Below are 24808 nucleotides of genomic sequence, written 5' to 3'. Positions count from 1 at the left end.
ATGTACACCGAAATTGAGTCTTCTAGATGAGCAGAAAACCCACTACACTATGTGTAGTGGGTTTTCTGCTCATCTAGAAGACTCAATTTCGCAGGCTCATCCTTCTAGATGAGCCTGCTCATCTAGAAGGCTCATCTGCTCATCTAGTATGGGAGACTTAAATGCTAAGGTTGGAAAAAGACAAAACAGCGCAGAAAGGGGAACTATAGGAAATTTTGGAATTGGTGAAAGAAATGAAAGAGGTGAAAGACTTGTGGAATTTGCAGAATCTCAAGGACTGTCAGTAATGAACACTTTTTTCAAGAAAAGGGTGAACAGAAAGTGGACATGGAAGAGTCCAGATCGATTAACTACTAATGAAATCGACTTCATCCTCACTAACAGAAGATATATTGTGAATGATGTTACCGTCCTGAATAAGGTAAATGTTGGAAGTGATCACAGAATGGTAAGATGTACACTTGATATAGATGTAGGAAAGGAAAGGAAAAAACTGACTCGAGTAAATAATACAAAGGTCTTTGAGATAACAGAAGAGGAGAAAAAGCAGTATGTACTGGAACTTAAGAACAAGTTCGAGCTTCTGCAGACTGCTCAGGACCAAGATATCGACAAGGAATATTACAACTTTTTGAAAGTGATAAAGCCCAAGAAACCTATAGGGAAAAAGAAATCCAAAGAAGAAAAAATTAGTCAAGAAACACTTGTCATGATGAACCAAAGACAACAAATGAAAAGCAAGTAAAACACTGACAGGGAGAAAATTGAGTATACTGAGTTATGCAAAGCCATTAGAAAGACTCAGAGAGGACATAAGATTTAACACAAGAAAAGTAGAACAAGCATTAAGGGAAAACAAAGGATTTAAATCAGCAGCCATGAGCAGTAATACAGAAAGACAATACTGAAATTTAAGAATAGCGATGGTGTACTTGTAAATAGCAGAGAAGGCATAATTCAAATAGCAGAAGACCACTAGAGAATTATACAAGGAGCAGGGGAATGATGCCAGCAGTGGGGAAGATGGATTGCAAAGTAGCAACACATACGACATATTCGATATTCTTCCTGATGAGGTAGAACATGCATTGAAGAAAATGAAGAATCAGAAAGCCCTGGGGGAAGATGAAGTTACCGTAGAGTTGGTAAAATTGGGAGGAAGAGACATAACACAAACTGGCAAGGCTCTTCACAAAGTGCATTAGAAAAGGTGTGATGCCTAAGCAGTGGAATAATGCAATCATAGTTTTGCTGCATAAGAAAGGAGATAAATCAGAAATTGGAAATTATAGACCAATTAGCTTGTTATCCCACATCTACAAGTTGTTCACAAGGGTCATTACTAACAGATTAGAAAGAATACTTGATGAGAATCAACTGAAAGAGCAAGCTGGCTTTAGGACAGGATTCTCAACTATGGATCACCTTCACGTAATATCACAGCTAATGGAGAAAGCAAATGAATATAAAACACCATTATGTCTGGCATTTGTGGATTATGAAAAGGCATTTGACTCCATACCGCATAAGGCAATGTTTCGGGCACTGGAAAGACAAGGCATTGATACCCCATATATTATGATTTTGAAGAAAATATATGAGAATGCTACCTCCTTTATTAGACTAGACAAAGACAGTAGGAAATTTAAAATTGAGAAAGGAGTTTGACAAGGAGACAATATCTCTGAAGCTGTTTACAGCTGCCCTTGAGGAAGCTTTCAGAAGATTAGACTGGTCGCAGGAAGGAATCAATGTGAACGGAGAGTACCTAAACCATTTACGATTTGCAGATGACATTGTGGTCATAAGCCACGATCCCAAAGAATTAGAGGAAAATCTTAATCAGTTATGCACAGCTAGTAAGGATTTTGGATTAAAGATGAATATGGCTAAAACAAAAGTAATGATGAACAAGTATGCCACAGAAAGGGAAATAATAATTGAAGGAGCAGTAATTGAAAAGGTGGAGTCATACTTATCTGGGACAAGTTATTAGCTGTAATAATGATAAATGGCTGGAAGTCAAGAGAAGAATAAATTTTGGATGGATAGCATTCAGGAAATATAGTCACATACTGAAGAGCAATATCCCACTTTGTCTGAAACTTAAAATAATGAACCAATGTATACTCCCCACCATGACTTATGGAAGTGAAACTCGGGCACTCACCAAAAGAATGGAAGAGAAGCTGAGAACTACACAGCGAAGAATGGAACGAATCATATTGAGAATCAGATGTTAGATAAGAAGAGAAACACATGGATTAGGCAGCAAACTCAAGTAAAGGACATTCTTATCAAAACTAAACTAAAATGGTCTTGGGCAGGACACATAGCTCGAAGACATGACAGATGGACTAAGAAAATAACAGAATGGTATCCAAGAGGAGCTAGAAGAAAACCTGGAAGACAAAGGCAGAGATGGATAGATGAAATTCATGAGTTTGTGGGTAGTAAATGGATGGCCAGTGCTCAAAACAGAAGGAACTGGAAAGTTGCTGGAGAGGCCTTCATCCTGCAGCGGATTGAAAATGGCTGATGATGATGAACTAGTCCTAGACCACCTTCCAGCAGCAATTTTTGCATCCTGGAGACACTGGTCCATCATTTGCATTTCCCTGATACAAACAGACAGTTAAAAGCCAGTCATGTGACCCCTACTTCGATAGTCTGCCCATCTCACTTGAACATGGTAAGAAAAATTGCAACCCGTGGATGAAAAAGAAAAAAATTTTTTTTCCCCCTACTTAAGTATTTCTACATTGCTACAATTCTGGACTTTTGGCGAGTGCAGCTATACTCCTGTTTAAGGTACCCTTCATGTTTCACTATGTGAAAAACAGAAGGTTGCATGAAGGATGTGAAATGAGAAAAATAGTTGTAATTAGAAGGGGGGAAAAAAACAATTATAAGAGGGCTCATGTTTTTATGTGACTTCAGGAGGAATTAAAGCAAAAACTGGCCAATGGTCACGGGGTACCATAAACTGGAGCGATGGGGACTATTTCAGGTTTCATTTTTTTTTTAAATATTTCATGACATTTCTACTCAACACCAACAAGTTTAATGGTTTTATAGGTAAACTGAAGTGATATTTTGTTATTTGCAGTATTAATAATGGTGTTAGAATAATTTTTTTGTCAAACTTGGAACTTGAAAATGTCATTTACGAGGAGGATGCTGGAAATTTGGAATGAAAGACAACACGAGAACCACGGCAAATTACGGGAAAACTTACCCGATAAACTGTTTTGCCGCTACTGCAGTCTCTTGCTGCATTCTCGGTAAACAAATGATGTATGTTATTGGTTAGTTTCCTGTGGTTCTCATGTTTGCTTTCTTTAGTTTCACCCCATGTTATATTCAGTTTGTTTGTACACCTTATTAATCTATAATGACCCCAGGGCTCACATCTGGTGAGTATGGGCTTGGCACACCCAGGGTCCTCAGCTGGATATCATCATTCTTCTCTTTCTTGGTGATTCCCCTCTCTCTCTCTCTCTCTCTCTCTCTCTCTCTCTCTCTCAGGGTAACTCGGGAATTTATTTTTTTTTTGACTGGTGCAGCATAAGCTTCAGGCTTCCTTGCACCATGTAGCTAATACTAATAATAAAATAATAATGTGTTTCTAATCCTCTTAATATTTTTTCAGATTAAATTTTATTAAAATTTAAAGTTAGTCATAAAATTAGCAGAAGGTATACAACTCTATGGATGTTATAAAAAGCAGAGTATACTGTGCATATCAGGCTTATTAATCGAATTAGCTTTGGTTGCATAGAAGTTTGCCTAGGAATCAAATTCTAATAAATTTATTTTTTAATTTTCAGTAAATATTTTAATAACATTTGTTTTTTCAAGTCTTTCAAAAACCACAAGGTATAAGCTATTCACCTAAAAAAATTCAAGAGGTATATGGCATATACCCTCCACTACAGCCCTAGATATAAGTAATTGTCAAAGTGACCATTGTGGCACCAAGTACTGCATGGAAGTATTTTACAATAAATCCAAAGGAAAAAACTGTTTGCATATGTACTTTGTGATACCACAAAATGTTTACAACCATAAATGTGATGAATCATCTCAAAGTTCTGTCCAGAAGAAATGTCAAAAGAAACAGAAGCATTAGATACGTTGAAATGGACATTTGCTGAACCTTCAGGAAGTAGCAGCACCATTGAACCTCCTGTTCAAGTGCAAACTACTATAGAAGCAATATTAACAAAAGCTTTGGGATATTAATGACCACAAGGCCAAAGAGATCTATTATTCAACTGTAGAAATGATAGCTGAAATAACCTTCAAACATTCTGTAACACATGACATTGGATTCCAAAGGCTATTAAAAAGATTTGCCCAAATTGCAATATTCCAAGTAGAATATATTTCACTGATAAAATCATTCCAGATATTTCAGAAGGTAAAAACAAAACTTCAAACATCCCTTGATAAAGCCACCAACATTTCTTTAACCATTGATATTTGGACAGCTACTACAAATAATTCTCCATTTCACAGGCCACTGGCTTTCAAATTAATTTAAAGAACAGATGGCCATGTTTACCTTATTTTACCAAATGAGTTTGAACAGAGGGCCCAGAAATATCTAAGTATACCATTTTTTTCATGCCTTTAAACCCCTACACAGTACTAACTATAGGTTCTAATACTTCTCATGTTTGGGTTTTCATGGGGGGAGACTAACCCCCTGTTTTTCAAGATACGGCATGTCAAAACAATCAATTCCACCTCAGCTTATGGATGTGATTAAATTAATCTATGTATCCTTCTAAAACCTAAGTTTTCTGACTAATTTAACACTATCTTAATAGCATCAACAAATATTCATGTACCTCTTCTATGCTAGTGTATCTCATTTCTATAAAACAGTCCCATGTGTTAACAAGCACTGGCCATGCTGGAAAAAAAAAAAAAAATTATCCCACAAACCTTGTACAATTTCTCCCAAGCAAGACTGATTGACAAATCTCACAACAAACTCCCTTCTATCGTGTCTTAGGAAAACCCCAGGAACTTTCATATTCAGCCCTAACCCAATTTTCTCAACATCACTTGTACTTCTTAAATAAACCCTCAGAATGCCTATGTTTAACATCATTAGTACCAATATAATGAGTATGACAATAACAACTTTTTTCCCTGGCAGACATGTAGGGTCCTATTACCCACTTCCCTGACAATAAAGCCACCAAGTATTAATATCTCCTGCATGACCAGATACATCCTGCACATGGTGATCTGGCCATACAGCCAGATGCATGAGGGTAGACTTAACTTCAAGATGTGCATATGGGTGCTTTATAAGTTAGTTTACTCACTCACTGCTTTTAGAGCCTTATCCACTTAAGTTAGGTCACCATGCAAATGCCAAGTTTCCAGAAACCAATTTATCATGAACTCACATAATTCAAGTTTAATTATTTGCAAAAAAAAAAAAAAACCCACGATAAGTATATAAATATGATTAATATACCTTTTTTATGTTTCTTATATTACACACCCACTGGTATACAAAAATAAGGTAAAATGTTGGGTGGGGATTCATAAGGCATTCAGGCTCCAGAAACAGTAGAACTAAAATCACTAAGACAATTACATATTAACACTCCTATTCAGACGAAGTGCACAGAGGAGGAAAAAGTTTTTACCACGACCAACTGAACTTTAATAGGCAAATGTAAATGAATAAGGGATAGAGGTGTATTTAGTATTAGTAATGGCCATGTGGTGCAAGGAAGCTTAAGGCTTATGCTGCACCAGCAAAAAAAAGAAAGAAAAGGAAATAGACAACCTATGAATTTCCCTCCTCCAGTAGGTAACTATCCAGCTGACCTATGAATTTCTTCAAACTATCAGTCTACCACCCATATAGGTACAGTACAACTTCGATTGTTCGTCAGGGTACAGGACTGAGACCATGATGGTTAATCCAAACAAATGGATAATAGAATATGTACATTAAAAACATTATACTTACAATAGACTGAATCATCTAACTTGTTTATTTTATTACATAATACATAACCTAATGAAATTTAATTAAACTTTATTATTTATTTTTTACCAGGTCATCAAACAAATCATAGTACATATCTACATACATACTTATTTTTAATATTTTGTCTAGTAATGTCAAAAAATTTAAAAGAAAACAATATTACATACATATAAACATTGTTCTAATGTCATTAAAGAAATTTAAAAGAAAATAATATTACAAAATTAAATTTCTTTTCTAAAAAAGCCAGTCAATTTTTTTGTTTCATTACCCCTCGAGTCTTTTGGGAGGCAATGTTATGAATTTTATGCAAAAGTAACACTTGCATAGCATCTGCTTCTTGTACCTCTAACCACTCAAGGCACTTTGACAACATAGTTGTTTCAGCTTCACAGTGGCTAATTATGTTTGTTCCATCAGCAGCAACTTTTTCTTCTTCAGTTTCAAGAATCATCCGAAATTGTCATCACTCTTTGCACAATTTCGCTGTCAATTAAAATTTCGCATCCGACATCCATTTTGTCCATATCCAGCCTCCATCGAAATATTTTTAAAACCAGAAACATTCGAACATAACTGCAAAATTTCAGTTTCTTTTGGAATGGTTTCTGTATCAGTTGAATATATTTCTGGCTACAACTTATTCCAGCTTCTGTATTGTTTGAACTGGAACATCATTCCAGGCATCAACAACATTGAAAATTGCATCTTTTATAGTGTAGCTTTTCAAAAACTATCACATCTAATTTATTTTCTGCCGAAACAAGTTTCTGAATGAACAGTAAAAAAAAAAAAAAGTAAAGTGCAGCCATTATCAACCCACTGCAGAATGGAAGCCTCCTCAACAATTCATGCTGAGGGAAATGGACCATAATCTGCCACGTTGGTCCAGTGCGAGTTGGCAGATCGACCGTATTCAGCAGTCAGGGGCTTGAACCCCGGTCTACTCAAAGAGCGTGTGCTACTGCACTCCCGCTCCTGCCCACTCGGCTACGGAGGGCCATTTGTATGTGCTACTGCTGGCAGTAGCACATACAATTACAGTGATGTAGTCTTTTTGTATCATATCCCGGTGCCATTATGTTCAATCATTGAGGCCAGTCTCAATCTCAGTTGTATATTTTGTCTTTAACCAAACATCAATCACCTATTTTCTTCTGCAGCTTTTCATGATTAGCAGAAATTGTTGTACTATCTGCACTTAGCTTCTCACCCTGGATCAACAACTGTCGACTACCATGATGAAACTTAAATCTGTCCAACCATCCGATGCTAGCTTTGAATGAAGGATCTCTGCCTAGTTTTTGATTTCAATGGCTTTTTTGATCATTATAGGTCCAGACAATGGAATTCCTTGGCTACCTTTTTGAACAAACCATTGAAACATTGCAGTATCCAAATGTTCATTTTTAGCAAGCTTCATTGTTTTACAACTTTTAACATTACACTCAGTGGTTTCCATTTTCAACACGTTTTTCAATTTTGTCTGTATCACGCTTTATATCATTTACTGTTGTTCTTACTATTCCATAAACCGATGCTATACTTGCACTTTCACCTTTTCTTAGACAATTGATTTCAATTTTGTGATAATCCCAACGCTACTCTTACGTTTCTGTCATTTCAATGGGTTTACTAAATAAAAATTAAAATATGAAACAAGAGGTTAAAGTAAAACTGTATACAAGTGAGTTGTAAACAAAGACTGAGTGACACATGGCACCAATATCACAATGCATTAAGGTGTAGTGGGGTTAAGTGACAGTTACGAGACTGATGGTAAATAGGATGATGAATAATCTAAGTTCTACTTAACTTATTCCAGGAATTTATAACTTATGGCTAAAATAAAACCTCTTGCAATCCAGTCTAAACATCTCACCCCATAAATTGAATTTATAGCCCCTAGTTCTAGAATCATTTATAACTGTGAAAAATGGTCCTCATTCATTTTACTTTTCCCCCTCAGTCTTAAACACCTCAATCGAGTCTCCTCTAAGTTGCCTAGTTTCCAAGCTGTGCAACCCACATATTTATTATTGTTAGCCATATAGTGCAAGGAAGCCTGAGGCTTATGCTGCACCAGCCAAAAAAAAAATTTTCTGAATTACCCTGAGAGAGAGAGAGAGAGAGAGAGAGAGAGAGAGAAAACAAGAGTCAGAAGTAGAAGGGAATCACCAAGAAAGAGAAGAATGATGATATCCAGCTCAGAACCCTGGGTGTGTCAAGCTCATACTCACCAGATGTGAGCCCTTGGGGTTAAATTTAATTCTTTCCTTATATGGATGCCCTTTTGCCGATCTCACCAGGCAAGTTATTGAAGATGTTTCTTGAAAGGGTCTTCGGACTCTCAAGAAACCGTCTTTCTTTAGGCACGGTCTCCATACTTGAACACTACTCCAAGTGTGGTCTAACAATAGCTTAGATAATGGGATTATGATGTCCTTATCTCTACTAGCAATTGTTCGATAAATCATCAATAGGACACCATGGGCTTTCCTTGTAACTTGTCTATAATGCTTGGAAAACTTGTGTCTGGCCGTTTATCATAACTCCCAAGTCCCTTTCTTTCACTACTGACTTTAGTTCAACTCCAAGTGTATAAGTTATTTTGGGGTTACTGTTCCCCAGGTGTAAGACCTTGCTCTTTGCTGGATTAAAGCAAAGCTGCCACTTCTCTGAAGTCTATCTAGGTCACTCTGAAGAAGCACTCTACTTGGCAGCGTTCTTTAACTACTCTACAAATCTTTACATCATCTGCAAATTTAAACATCACACCCTCTATCCGTTTCGTTGATGTCATTTAAGAAAATTAAAAACGACAGTGGTCCCAATACAGATCCTTGGGGAACCCCACTTCTTACATCAACCTGATCTGAGGAATAACCATTTATCACAACCCTCTGCCTCCTGCCCCAAAGCCATCCATCTAAGGATTTTTCCCTGCGATTCCAACCTCTTCCAGCTTATAAAGTAACCACTCATACAGGACTGAGTCAAATGCTTTGCTGAAATCTAAATATCGAAATTATTCCCTAAATCCAGCTCATGAGTGACCCTGTCAAAATAGCTAATCAGATTTGTTAAGCATGACTTACCCTTTACAAAACCATGCTGCATATCCTTCAGAATTCCTTTTCTATCAAAATGATCCTGAATTCCACCCTTGATCATTGCCTCCATGATTTTCCGTACAATTGAAGTTAGACTGACCAGTTGGTAATTTCCCACTACACTCTTAGAACTGCCCTTACGTATTGGATATACATTGGCACTTTTCCAATCCAACAGGATCTCTCCTGAGCCCATGATGCTCTCATAATTAGCCTCAATGGTTCAATGCACTCACTTGCCACCTCCCTTAAAATTATAGGGCAAATGCCACAACCCCAGGAGCCTTACTTGCCTGTACTCCTTTAACTACTGCTACCTTTCTCTTCATCATCCACCGTAGAACTCTGATCACTTCCTGCTAATGGTTTCTGTACTGTCAGCCCTATTATGTCATCTGGTTCATGGGTGATGATCAGGTCTAGAATATTCTTTTCCCTAGTACTTTCCCTGGCATGCTGATTCAAATAACAATCATCTAGTTGATTTAAAAAGTTTATTCCCCCATGTTGAGTTTCCTTCCCATTTGTTCCAATCAATTAGAGGCAAATTAAAATTGACCATAATAAGACATTCACGCTTACTTGCCCATTCATTTGCATGTAACTTGGTCAGAGTTCTTGAGTGTAAATAAATAAATCTTTATTTGTCCTACCAAATTTAAAATATAGGTGTACATTGGTAAGTGACAAATTCCCTTCACGGCAGAAAGTGGCAAGGTGTCTACTTACTCTAAAATAAGATGGCAGTATCATCAAAAGAGCTGTCGGAAAGTATTACTCAATGATCAAAATAACTTAGAGAACACACAGTTTGCGGTTTATCCTTTAAGATGCATGGATTGGACAGATGTATAAATAACACTGGTTTACATACCAGAAATTTATCACAGATTATTATAGTCAGACAGAATCATTCATGCAGTAACAACAACGTGGATGTTAAAAGTTCACATTGTGGACAGAGATTTATAGCACACAAAAAAACATGATTGAGTTAAACGGAACTGAATTTAAATTGTTTACCTAATAAATGCAGAAAATATTTATATGAAAATAAGATAGAAAGGATGCTTTTCATTGTAAATAAATAAAAAAAAAACTAAAAAAATTTAAAAGGGATTTATGCTTACTCCTGCAGCAGGAGCAGGTATGGAAAGAAGTCATAAGCAGGTACACAGTTACATTGCCTGGAACACTATTTTTGAGGATCCTAGCAAGTTATAAATGTAACCAGAAAAAACATTACTTTTGATCCAATTATCAGCAGACTATGTAGTAAGGATCTGCAAATAAAGGAACCACTAAGCAGCAATGATTATAATTTATTAATGCGAGATTCAGGTAAACAATTTTTTTTTTAGCCCTCTGTTGTAAAATGTGAGGAGTCATTAAGAAATAAATACTCACTCTCAAGATCCTCCCCTCTTCCTTGAGAATTACTCTTAACAGTCTGCTGGAAATATGGCTTCAGTAACAAGCAACTGAACTACCTTACAGGAAATCTTTCTCTTATAATATCACCTGAAGTAAGGACACAGAGGGAAGTCTTAATTTGTATGCATAAGAGCTTCCAGATTTCATGTACAATAAAGAGCATGACTGATAATACTATCTGTCTCACCTTAAAGATCACTCCCAAATAGAAATCTAGGGGTTACCTTCCAATTTACCTTCCACTGGAACATATGCACAACAGAAGACTGCAGCTTCCATCCTGATTAGCAAGCCATTTTAGGGGAACAGTACAAACTAACCTTAACGTGCATCTACTTAATTGTTAGCTGCCAAGTCAGAGATTGGATATCATTATTACCAATTTATTCAAAATAGGATGGCATACTTCTTTCACTAACTGTTAGATTTAAAATTCACTACTATATTTTGAAAGAATGCATCTATCACATAACATGGGAATGTGTGAAATTGTACTTTACTTAACGACTAATTAACTCAATTTCAAGAACCCTAAACTTGTCCTATGAGATACACTTTTATTTTTAATAAAAAGCATGCTTATAAAAAAGCATACTAACTCAAGTTGTGTTATCTTATGTGTTGAGTATTATAAAAATTTAGTACTTCTTGCTAATGCTTTACCTTTCATCTGTCAACAATCAACTTAATTAATCCTGCTCCATGGTGGTGTTCTCTGTAATTCCCCTCAATAATTAGCCGTGGAACTGCACATTTGTTGTTCCTCATCAGGCATCCAAGATATGCCATTTTTCTTTTCTTTATGTCCTTCAGCAATTCATGGGGTTTTCCAATTCTCTGCAGGACATTCATTGGTCACTCTTGCTGTCCATCCACATTTCAAATGCTTTAGTTTTTGAGGTGTTAGTTTTCAGTGTACATGTCTCGGCATCATACAACAAAACTGACCAAGTGTAACATATCATCTGGATTCTAAGGTGGAGATCCGGGTTTCCATTGTACAATGCAGGTTTCATTTTAAGAAAATACTGCCTGGCCATTTCAATCCTCGCTTTTATTTCCAAATCCGGTTCATTTTTGTCATTGATCCAACAGCCTAGATATTTGATTTTGTCAACTCTCTGTATCAGCCTTCCATTTAAAATGTGGGAAGGTGTTGGCATTGCCTCATTAAGGACCACGAGCTTAGTCCTGCACATTAGTTGTACAAAGTACTGTCATCTGCATAGCGAAGGTTGTTAATCACTCTACCATTGACAGATATTCCTTCATTTCTCCCATCTAATGCTCTCCTGAAGATGATGTCCGAGTAAATTTAAATGGGGGGTTTATCCTTGCCTTACTCCACATTCAATGCTGATATTTTCTGTCTTTCTGCCATCAACTACAACAGATGCCATTTGGTTCCTGTAGAGATTTTTGATTATCGGATGTCCTTTTCATCAAGGCTGGACTACTCAAGGTTCTTGATGAGCTTGGTGTGCTGGACTATCAAAGGCTTTCTCATCTTCAAAACAAAGATGGATATCAAGCTGTTGTTCTCTGTGCCTTTGCATCATGACCTGGGCACAAAATAGTGCTTCTCTTGTACCCAGTTCTTCCCTAAATCCAAACTGTGCATTGGTGTAGTTCTCACTATTTTATAACTATGGAAAAGAATTTTCTTGTACCACCAGTTTTCTTTTTAAAAGATAAAATGCCACTTTTTCCCATGTACCACCAGTGGTGTGTGCACACATTATAGAATATGACTGCTGTCTTTAATGGTATGAAATACTGGTGAATTCTAGATTTTGTTCAGATGGGTTTACAACAGGCACTAACCAAAAGTACTTTTGCCAGTGAGTTTAAATTAGAATACTAGATGTAAATATCTCAAGTTTCTGGCTAATACGACTGATGCATATAAGAACTCTGTTTACATAGTTCCTTCAGTTCCATGATCACAGCAAGAAGGATTCTGGCTGCAATGCAACATCTTCATTTATTAAATAATTTAAATATTCCACCTTTTAATCACTGATGAAAGTACATATAAAGTTGTCCTGAAATGCATAATTTTGCCTATAAAAAGTTAGTTCTGTGAGTTTGAAGTTGGACAGTAAATGGATGTTGGCTGCATGTGCTCGAACCCCCAAACACGAGAGGTATTAGAACCTATAGTACTTAGTACCGTGCTTGGGTTGGAGGTTGAGAAGACGAAAGGAGCCATTTGTTGACACTGGACTTGAACTTCTGTAGATTAATTTTCAGGAAATACGTATGAAGGAAGGTTGTTCCAGAAAACGGCAGTTGAATGAATAAATGAGGAAGTTGAAAAGTTGGTTCTGTGGGTTTGAAGTTGGACAGTAAATGGATGTTGGGTGGTGGCGGCACGTGTTCGGACTGTTTTGAAAGAGAGAGAGGGGGAATTATAGAAGCCAATTCAGAAGAACAGTGCCCATGGAAGTATCTGTAAAAAAGGCATTCAGCAGAAACAGTACATCCATGAGACAGAGAGTGGAGAGATACTGTTAGAGATGAGTCATTAATTAACCTAACTCAATCAAAGGCCACTTCTGAATGGAATCTAGAATTCTGAGAGAGGTTTTGGGAGCACCGCCCCAGATGTGGGAACAATATTCCATGATAGGGCAGATTTGCGATTTGTACAGAGTGAACAGCTGTTTGGAAGAAAAGTATTGCCGAGAGCTAAAGAGAAAACAGGTTTTTAGATGCAGATGAAGCAATATTTGTAATGTGCTTGTGCCAAGAGAGATTAGAAGTAAGGGTAATTCCCAAAAGAGATATACAGGAACTCCCTGGTTTATGCAAGGGTTGCATTCCGCGGAATGCTGCACAAGTTGGAATGCTGCACAAGTTGCAATTTCCCTCATGCTTGCATAGCACTCACAACTCTGCTCACTGAATTGATTGAATCAAAAAAGAAATGTTCGACAAACATGTAAATAGAATTATTTATTGTATTTATTCAATTTATCTCATGTGCAAGAAAAATTACAAAAGCTTGCAATGTAAAAAAATTTCAAAATTATAAAATAACAAAGGGAAGAGAGGAGACAGGCATAATATCAGTAAGTTTTACCTCATGAGCATCATTGCCAGAATCAATGTCTTCAACTGATAAGTACGCCGCTGCGGAGGTTGAGGACTGTGGAGATTCAGAAGGGGTCGGCCGCTCAATCTTACGAAAGAACATTAATGAATGACTGGATGGTAGCTTTTTTCTTTTCATCATAGATTTCTTTGTTTCAAAACTTCTGATGTCAACGTTTGCTCACAGTGTCAGTGAAATTATTCTTGTAGGAATGGAATCCTTTATTCCACAATTCACTTTGTGTTAACTTCTCAAACATGGCCTCTGTCGAGGCCACGTTATGTCAAGGATGGGGGTATATTCTTAGCATGTGTAAGCTGCATCCAAAAATTTCATTACTTCATACAGCATGTGCCCCCCCCACTTTTCTTACTATTGAATACACCATGAATTGTCCAACTAATACAGTAAGCTTATCTGCAAAAAGATCCAAATCTTCCTAGTTCATTTCACAAATATAAAAAGTAAACTGCAGCCATTATCAACCCACTGCAGGATGGAAGCCTCCTCAACGATTCATGTTGAAGGAAATGGACAATAATCTTCCACGCTGGTTGGCAGATCGACCATATTTAGTAGTCAGGGGCTTGAACCCCGGTCTACTCAAAGAGCATGTGTAACTGCACTCCCACTCCTGACCACTGGGCTACGGAGGCCATATGTGGTCTCAATTCTAATCATTGATGTCCATTTCCACTTTGTCGGCCAAACCCCATGTACTTTTTCTGACAGAATCTCAGTTATTGGTTGGTTCAACTATAACTGAGATTCTGTCAGAAAAAAAATTTGGGCAACTGCTCATCTCAGTTGCCCAAATTATTCAATGTATGATTCCTTTCGCCTCAAAGGTGGTACTGCATATGTCCATTGTAATATTCCTTGTTAGACTTGGTAATTTGGAATCTCCTCTTTTTGATCTTCTCTGGTTTAAAATCTCTACTTCATTCTGTCAAATTCATCTGTTGTCTCTACCATTCTCCCAAATCCACTAATCACTTGGAGCTCTTTGACTTCCTCTCTTTGTAACTTGACTTTCTCCAGTCAAACTTTCCTAACAGTGAGGTAATTTTCCTTGGTGATTTTAATGTTCACAACTCCAGCTGGCTTCCGTTTTCTAGTCACTCCAACCCAGCTGGTCGAGATGCTTAGACTTTTGCAATTACTAATAACCTTGCATAGACTGTTCATTTACCTACAAATGAATACCGGACAATCCTAACCATACAGCCAACACACTTGATCTTTTTCTCACAAACAACCTATCTAAGTACACGGTTGAAGTAACTGTTCCTTTAGACACCTCAGACCACAAAATGGCGATTGTCTCTTCTTCAATGGAGCCTTTATCTCATGGCTATTCCCAACCTTGTGTTGTTTGGCATTAGAAGAATGCAAAATGGGATAATCTGCAAGATTTTTTTTTCTTCTTTTCCTTGGTCAGATTACTGTTTCAAAACGTTTGCTCAGTGTCGGTGAAATTATTCTTGTAGGAATGAAATCCTTTATTCCACACTCCACTTTAAAATCTCATCCTTTATCTAAACCTTGGTTTTCCAATAAATGTGCTAAGGCTGTTCAAGAGAAGAATGTTGCATATTGTAATTGGCTTGTTTCCAATTCTTCAGTTTCATTTTTTGCCTACAACAAAGCTCGCAACAATTGTACAGCAGTTACTAATCAGTCCAAACTAGATTTTGAACAGGTTGAGTAGAAAGTTTGCTTCTTGCCCTAACGGTACCCAAGCATTCTAGTCTCTTGCCAAAGCTATTGGCTGCAACTTTTGCCCATCTCTGCTCCCACCTGTCAAAACCAGATGGTTGTGTTGTCACTTCAGCCAAGGATAACGCTGACCTGCTAGCATCCCATTTTTCTTCCAGCTCGTGTATTAATGATCTTGGTAAAACACCTCCTACCATTCCCAACACACTCCATTCAATGCCTCCTGTGGTCAAAAGGATTTTGAATAATCTTGATGCTAAGAAAGCTCCAGGTCCTGATGGTATTTATCCACTTGTTCTCAAAAGCTGTGCTCCTGAACTTACTCCTGTCCTTTGCCACCTTTTTTCACTTTCTTATCCAAATGTGTTTTTTTCTGCTTGGAAAGTTGCTCATATCTAGCTAGTTCCTAAAAATGGTGACAAATCCCTCCCATCCAATTATCACCAAATTTTAATTAATTCTACTCTTTTTAAAGTAATTGAGAAATCACAATTAAGCCCCAACTCAAACTACCTAGAAATCTTCCGCCTGATCAACGATCGTCAGTATGAATTCCGTCAGTGTCAATCCACTGGTGATATTCTGGCTTATATTACCCATTTATGGACTAATTCAATGGAAAGGTTCGGTGAAACACAAGTAGTTGCTCTTGACATCTCAAAGGCTTTTGATCGTGTTTGGCATAAAGGTCTTCTAAACAAGCTTCCATCTTATGGTTTGCCAATTGTTTTTTGTAATTGGTTATCCAGTTTTCTCTCTGATTGCTCACTGAGGGTGATGGTAGATGGCTCTCTGTCTTCTAACTTCTCCACTAATGCTGGTGTCCCCCAAGGTTCCGTTCTTTCTCCCCCACTCTTATCCTCTTGTATATTTATGACCACCTTCCATTGACTGGAAATCCTATCGATAGTTCTGCCAATGATAGCACATTACATTCCACTTTGAGAAATCTTGCCCTGCTCAATCAGCTTCAACTTCTCGAATATCTACTATCAGTTCCTTAAATGCTGATCTCCAGTTAATTATCCAGTGGGGCAAAGACAGCTTAGTTGATTTCAATCCTTCTAAAACTCAGTGTTGGCTTATATCTCACAAAAAGGATTCTTCTGCTGCTATGCTTATCTTTGGTGTCACTCCGAATTCTAGGTAAGATGATATATCTCTTTTGGGGATAAAAGTAAAGTAAAGTGCAGCCATTATCAACCCACTGCAGGATGGAAGCCTCCTCAACAATTCATGCTGAGGGAAATGGACCATAATCTGCCACGCTGGTCCAGTGCGGGTTGGCAGATCGACCGTATTCAGCAGCCAGGGGCTTGAACCCCGGTCTACTCAAAGAGCGTGTGCTACTGCACTCCCGCTCCTGCCCACTCGGCTACGGAGGTCGCTTTTGGGGATTACCGACTTTTAATCATTCTTGGGAAAACATTACGAATATTGCTTCCTCTGCATCTAAAAAACTGTTTTCTCTTTCGCTCTTGGCGTTACATTTCTTACAAACAGCTGTTCACTCTGTACAAATCGCAAATCTGCCCTACCATGGAATAGGTCCCCCATCTGGGGCGATGTCCCCAAAACCTCTCTCAGGCGTCTAGATTCCATTCAGAAAAAAAAAAAAAAAAAACTTGCAGCTATTATCAACCCACTGCAGGATGGAAGCCTCCTGAACAATTCATACTGAGGGAAATGGACCATAATCTGCCACGCTGGTCCAGTGCGAGTTGGCAGATCGACCATATTTAGCAGTCATGGGCTTGAACCCCGGTCTACTCAGAGCGTGTGCTATTTCACTCCCGCTCCTGACCACTTGGCTACAGAATAGGGCAGTTAATTAATGACTCATCTCTAACAGAGTCTCTCCTCCTGCTGTTTCATAGACGTACTGTTTCTGCTGCATTCCTTTTCTACAGATACTTCCATGGGCACTATTCTTCTGAATTGGCTTAATATTAATTCCCGCTCTCTCTTTCAAAACAGTCCAAACACATGCCGTCACCAGCCAACATTCATTTACTTCAAACTCGCCCAACCAACTTTTCATCTTCCTTGTTTATTCATTCAACTGCCGTTTTCTGGAACAACTTTCCTTCATATGTATTTCCTGAAAATTACAGTCTACAGAAGTTTAAGTCTAATGTCAACAAATATCTTCTTTCGTCTTCTCAACCTCCAACCTAAGCACGGTACTAAGTATTATAGGTTCTAATACCACTCGTGTTTGGGGTTTTCATAAAAAAAAAAAAACTTGTAATTAAAAAAACAAACAAACTTGCAATTAAAAAAAATACGAAAAAAGTACACTAGATGTTTGTGCGACCGTAGAAACATCTGGTGTATTTATTGCGGCTTTATTTTAACACTTACCTCCAATCATTTATTTATATTTTCTGTAAGGCAAAAAATTTCTCTTCCGTAAACAGCTAGCGTCTAAATTGATAAAATAGTTCCCCAACAACCGTTTGACAACCGTGTAAGACTACAACACCTCTAGTATATTAGTTGCCAAAGGCCTTAAACTTTCGTTGAAATGCATGCAAAGCATCACAGAAATGGAGTCCTTAACACAGTGGCGAATACCATTTTTTTTTCCCCTCTTGAGTATTATTTGAGGTTGACATGTATACAAATACCCTTGCAAATCCTACAATAAACGTAAAAAATAATAAAATCATGGCGCACTGTTCTCGTCGTTAAACAATATCTCCAAGTCCCCACTTATTGTCTACAGTATTAAAACATTCGCTTATTAAAAGAAAAATAAACGTATTCCAGACACATTTAACGTATTCCTACAAGTCCTTGACATGAATACTGAACATGACGAATGCTCTCTTGCTAGAGTAGTGCAAAAGCTTACAACGTACATTATCTAATAGTGATTCGGCATATATTTACTGATTCCTTAATTAAGCAAAAATAATTCTTTTCAAAATTCACTTCAGAATTTTACGGTTATACAAAAGCAGTATTAAATAAAAGTGAACGGTAATTTATTAACCCTGCGAACGCGACCTAAAAAACATCTTCTGAAGAGGCATTTTTTTTTTAGCTTTTTTGGTCTCTAAACAATGAAATACTTACCACTGATGAGATATTCATTGAAAATAACGGCATGAATAGAATTTTGTTATAATCCAAGCCAGGAAAATTCATTCACGGTTAAAACTTCAACCAGAAGTCAGCAGTAATACACCGCTGAAAGAATACAGCTTGAAAAGGGAGTTAGTCAAACTTGTATGATATGACGTCAACTGTGATATTCTCCATACCAGAAAGTGTGGAGCATATTATTATTATTATCTTACAGAGATATTTCATTACTAGATTTTTGTTAAAGAACCGCATTTTTCAGAAGTCTGTTTTACCAGTATATTTCTAAATTCTATTAGAACAAATTTTCTCCTTAGACAGAGCGAGATTTTAGCCTCGACTGTGTATGGCAACAAATAAGTTTAGTAATTTCTGTGAGCACTGATTTTTTTTTTTAATGGTAACCAAAACAAAGAGCTTACTAGAACATGCAGTACTGGGAATGGGTTAAGGATAGCAAATAGGAAGAAAGGGGAAAATCTTTTACCTTTTCTCACTAAGAGGCTTTCAATAAAGTGAAAAAATGTGCCCTTAAAAATTTTATTAATCTAAATGCAATACTGTACAGTACTTCGTCTTTTACTGGCATTAGGCAGGTGATGCAAGAAAGCAAGCTTATGTACCATCAGACAAAAAAAAAAAAAAAAAAGGAAAATTGCCACACATCTATTCTACAAATGTCTTTCCTCAATTGAATTAATGCCCCCCACTGGTTCCTAATCTGAACAAGAGAAAGAATTCCATCACAATTGAGTCTGCTCAACCCATTCAAGGCCTTATACACCTCAATCAGATCACCTCGCAGGTGTTTAGTCTCCAGACGCTGCTATATTCAGAACTTAAGCCTTTATTGGTAAGATGACCTCTTCGTTCCCCTCACCTCCTCTATACTCGCTTAAGCAACTTTACATATTTCCTAAAAGGAAGCCTCCAGACCTGTACGCAGTACGCAAGGCGTGGCCTGACCAGTGCCTTATACAATGGGCAATCACCTCATTTTCCCTACTAGCAAAATTCCTGTTTATCAAAGACAATACCTCATGACCCAGTGGCGTAGCTACCATGTAGGCAGGCAAGGAAATTTCCTCCGGGCCTTTAGGGGCCCGGCGTCTTTGGCTGTCTCATCTTTTTGCAATTTTCATTAATTAAGTAAGGGCCCGAACATGTTCTTTGCCTACAGGCCCGAAAAAGGGTTGCTACGCTACCGTCATAACCTGCTCTGGCACACAGTCTGCACTGCTCAGAAAACTTCATATGCGATTACACAATAACTCCCAGGTCTTTTTCCTTTTTTTTTTTTTTTTACCACCCTAAGTGTAGTACCACACAGTCGGTACGTTTCTCTGGGGTTACTTTGCATTTGTAAAAGTTAAATTTCAGTTGCCAATTCTCAGCCCACCTACCCAACTTTTTTAGATCTTGCTGCAGCAGAACACTGGAATTAACAACCAAACCAACCTATCAATCATCTGCAAACTTCGACACTAAGCCTGATATACCTTCATAAATATAATTGAGAAATATACAAAACAACAGTGGGCCCAACACAGAACCCTGTGGGATTCCATTAATAACATTATTCCACGAAGAGCAGTGTTCATTGATTACCACTCTCTGTCTTCTCCCACTCAACCACTGTTTTATCCATTGTAGCAACTTACCCTTAATACTATTCTGCTCCAATTTGTACAGTAGTCTTCCATGCGCAACAGTGTCAAAAGCTTTCCTGAAATCCGAGTATATGATATCAGAATTATTTTTTGCATCTAGTTCCTTTGTACCACATCATGGTATCCAATCCAATTTGTCAGACAAGACAAGACTTTTCCTTGACAAACTCATGCTGTATCTGAATTGTTATTGCAGTCATGTCTAAATGATCCTGCAAAGCTTCTTTAACTAGTGGCCCATTATTTTTCCCGGAACAGAAGTTAAATTAACAGGTTTGTAATTACTTGTGTCCTCCTTTAATCTTTCCCTCTTTGAGAACTGGGAATGCATTTGCACATCTCCAGTGAGTGTCGAATTCCCCTGAGTCCAAGGATGGTGTCCTAATTATGGCTCAGTGTTTGCTTATTCCTTTGCCGCCTCCTTTAATATAACTGGCAAGATCTCATCCACCACAGGGTTCCTTTCTTACGTTTAACTTAAACAATTTCTCCTCCCTTTGCACTCAATTATTACAAAATCATTATTCTCCATGTTAGAGTTTAATAAGCTTCTGTCCTCTATTTTTCTACAGAATTCCTCATGCGTGAATTTAGATGCAAAACACTCATTCAGTTTGTTAGCTACCTGAACATGATCATCAACAGCCGAACCATCGATATCAATTATACCAATCTGATTCATCCCCTTCTTTCTACAGTTCATATAAGTAGAGAAGTTCGTGCTGTTTTTCTTAGTATCCTTTGCCAAATATTTCTCGTAATCTGCCTTCACTTGCCAAACCTCCCTTGCGACTTGATTACTGATTAGCTTATATGTATCATAAGCTTCTATGTCGCCTGATAATTTATATGTATCACATGCATTTTATTTCTCTGCCAAAAGCCTCATTAACTCATCTCCTTGAGTGTCCTTGAGGTTGTCACAGACATTCTCTCAGATATTCCAAACAAGCTGTACTTACTACATGGGAGTCTAAAACGCTGATGGAAATGATATTCGGGTGACATTCAAGTCAAGTGGACCCAATTTCGGCGAAGTCCGGACGGTCTGTGACAACCAAATCACAAATCCTCTTCTTGCACCTTCATGATGGTGAGACTTTTAGTAATCCTGGGTATAACCCCCATGCGAAAGCACATTGTGGATGACCACCCAGGTGTGAACTAGAGCTTACAATAACGGGATCCCGGGATCTCGAATACCAGGATTCCGGTCATTTTTTTCCAACATCAGAAAAAAATGACCGGCATTGAAAAGAAAAGAACTGGTATTGAAACAAAAAAATACGGTTTTAGCATTAGCATTAGCATTAGCATTAGTAGAGGCATTTGATGCAAGAAAGCAAGCTTATGCAGCATCAGCCAAAAAAAAAAAAAAAATAAATAAATAAATAAAAAATAACCACTTCCACTTCACCCCTCTGTTCATTCGAAATACCTGTCCAGCTGAGCCTTAAACTTATTTAGGCTATCAATTTCCATGACAAGGGATGGATTTTCGGTACTAATTTTAAAAAAATTTTCGGTAGTAATTTAAAAAAAAATAATTGTTTATAATTTAATCACATAAAGTTTATAAAATCACCTTTTTGTGATTATGACGTCGTTATCTCTACTAGCAAATGTTCGATAAATCATCGATAGGACACCCGCATGGTGTCCTATCGATGCTTTATTACAGGTTGCAATGTTGTATACATTGCAACCTGTCCACAATTCTCGGACAATTTCATGTCTGACGGTATCGTTACTCCCAAGTCGCGTTTCTCCACTACTGATTTTAGTTCAACTCCACCAAGTGTATAAGTTATTTTGAGGTTGCTGTTCCCCAGGTATAAGACCGTGAATTTTGCTGAATTAAAGCATAGCTGACACTTTTCTGACCATCCCGGAAGTCTATCTAGGTCACTCTGAAGAAGCTCTGCTTGGCGGCGATCATTAACTACTCTACTGATCTTTACATCATTTGCAAGTGTACCTCACGCCCTCAATCCCTTCATAGATGTCATTTAAGATAATCAAAAACAACAGTGGTTCCAATACTGATCATTGGAGAACCACACTACTTACATAAACCAATCTAAGGAATAACCATTTATCACAACCTCTGCCTGGTGCCCTCAAGCCATCGTGCTGTCCATCTAAGGATTTTCCCTATGATTTCAGCCTGCTCCAACTTATAAAGAACCACTCATGTGGGACTGAGTCAAATGATCTTTTATGACACTAGGCCACCAGACAAAGTCAAAGGATTTAAAGTCCACTCATTCTTCTGCATTGCAAATGCTCATAATTGTGTCAATAGGGGGAGCATCTTGGTTATCCAATATATGGTTGCGAGTGATCAATCCACAAGTTCCAGTCAATATCTGGAAAGTTAAGATCTCCCATTATAAGACGTTCTGATTTACTCACTAAGCCACCGTGTCACCTCCGCACCTGCGACTACCCGGTTTCAAGTCGTCCAACGGACCACCATCAAAGAAACATCTAACCATCTAACCGACGATGACTTGCCATCGTGAGTATTGGAGATTATTATTATTATATTATTTCTCCATGATTAGGGGTTATACCTCGTGATGGGTATTACTACCAAGTACACAGGGTGGTTGTTGTGTCTGGTGTTACTGATGGTCCAGGAACTCTCTGACTATCCTACAGGTATTCAGGATTGCGACTTTCTGGAGTTCCTTGTAGATATTCGCTGGGAACGTTATTGCTACTAGGCGGATATGTAGGGTCTTTGGCACCATACCGGTGGTTTACATGATGATCTCGATGGTTGTAACTTGTTGCATATGCGATATCTCTTTGGTTTCCTACCTTAGGTTCGTGTACTTCATGATTTTTTCCCCATGGGTTTTCTGCAGGTTGCCAGCGTTGGGTACCGCTATGTAGTAGTAGTAGTAGTAGTAGTAGTAGTGGCATGTGATGCAAGAAAGCATGTGTATGAGCTTATGCAGCATCAGCCAAAAAAAAAAAAAAAGACTCACACCATTCCTTCCAAATGCCTGTCCAGTCCCTCCTTAAATTTATTCAACCTATCAACTTCCACAACAACAGATGGAAGTTTGTTCCAGCAATTAACCACCCGCTGGCTAAACGCAAATTTCCGCACATCTATTCTACATCTGTCTTTTCTTAATTTGAATTTATGTCCCCTTCGGTTCGTAATCTGAACAAGTGGAAGGATCCCATCAGAATTCAGCGTGTCAACCCATTCAAGGCCTTATACACCTCAATCAGATCACCGCGCAGGTGCCTAGTCTCCAGCCACTGCAATTTGCAGAACTTAAGCCTCTCTTGGTAAGAGGATCCCCTCATTCCCGTCACCAATCTTGTTGCACTTCTCTGTTCACGCTCAAGTAAATCTACATCCTTCCTAAAATGAGGTCTCCAGACCTGTACGCAGTACTCAAGGTGTGGCCTGACCATTGCCTTATACAGAATTATATTCACCTCCTTTTCCCTGCTAGCAAAATTCCTAGATATCATTGACAAAACCCCATGACTTGCTCTGGCAGCCTGGCTGCATTGCTCAGAAAACTTCATATCTGCCTGCACAATTACTCCCAGGTATTTTTCATTTTCTACGACCTTAAGTGTACTACCACACAGTTGGTACGTTTCTCTGGGGTTACTTCTACCCATATGCAGAACTTTGCATTAGTCAAGGTTAAACTTCAGTTGCCACTTCTTAGCCCATCTGCCCAAATTATCTAGATCCTGTTTCAGTAGCACACTGCCATTACTGTCATTAACAACCCTGCCAACCTTTGTATCATCTGCAAACTTCGACATTAAGCCTGATATACCTTCATGAATATCATTGATAAATAGACAAAACAACAGTGGACCCAACACTAAACCCTGTGGGACTCCACTAATAACATTAGTCCACGAATATTAAAACCCATTGATTACCAGCCTCTGTCTTCTCCCACTTAACCATCCTTTTATCCATTGTAGCAACTTACCCTTAATACCATTCGGCTCCAATTTGTACATTAGTCTTTCATGCGCAACAGTGTCAAAGGCTTTCCTGAAATCCAAATATATGATATCAAAATCATTTTTGCATCCAGTTCCTTTGTAACCACATCATAATATCCTATCAAATTTGTCTCCCTTAACAAACCCATGCTGTGTCTGAATTATTGCTGCAGCCTTGTCTAGATGATCCTGCAATGCATCTCTTAACCAGTGACTCCATTATTTTACCCGGAACAGAAGTTAAACTAACTGGTCTGTAATTACTCGTGTCACCCTTCGATCCCCCTTTGTGAATTGGGGATACATTTGCACATCTCCAGTCCGTGTGGACCTCCCGAGCCCAAAGATGCTCTCATAATGCTCTCGAAATTTCAATGATATTGAAATTTCGCAAGATTATTTAATGAAAAAACTTTCGAGCCTACAGACCAGTAAAGCTCCTGGAGTTGATGGAATATACCCTATAATCTTAAGAGAGGCGGCGAGCGAGTGCATTGAACCATTGAGGCTAATTATGCGAGCATCATTAGACTCTGGGGAGATTCCCTTGGATTGGAAAAGTGCAAATGTATCTCCCATACATAAGGGTGGCTCTAAAAGTGAAGTTGGAAATTATCGACCTGCCAGTCTGACTTCAGTAGTAGGGAAAATCATGGAGGCAATGATC

At 38.1% G+C, this 24808-nt stretch overlaps 1 protein-coding gene across 2 annotated transcripts in view; it reads right to left on the bottom strand.

Moving 5' to 3' along the window:
* LOC150085496 (protein tyrosine phosphatase type IVA 1-like) overlaps window positions 1-24808 on the bottom strand; it is a 170263-nt gene that overhangs the window by 50918 nt on the left and 94537 nt on the right. The window contains exon 1 of one of the 2 annotated variants that reach the window (XM_090374080.1): window positions 18467-18622. The exons of the other annotated variant lie outside the window; for it this stretch is intronic. The gene's annotated coding sequence lies outside the window, so the exon portion shown is untranslated. Of the gene's footprint in view, window positions 1-18466; window positions 18623-24808 lie in introns of those variants that run through there. 2 annotated transcript variants of the gene reach the window in all.

This window comes from Mastigoproctus giganteus, chromosome 5 (assembly GCF_048544385.1).
Source record: "Mastigoproctus giganteus isolate SK-2022 chromosome 5, ASM4854438v1, whole genome shotgun sequence".
In the NCBI taxonomy this organism is placed as follows: Eukaryota; Metazoa; Arthropoda; class Arachnida; order Uropygi; family Thelyphonidae; genus Mastigoproctus; species Mastigoproctus giganteus.
This window is presented reverse-complemented; position numbering and strand designations above follow the sequence as displayed.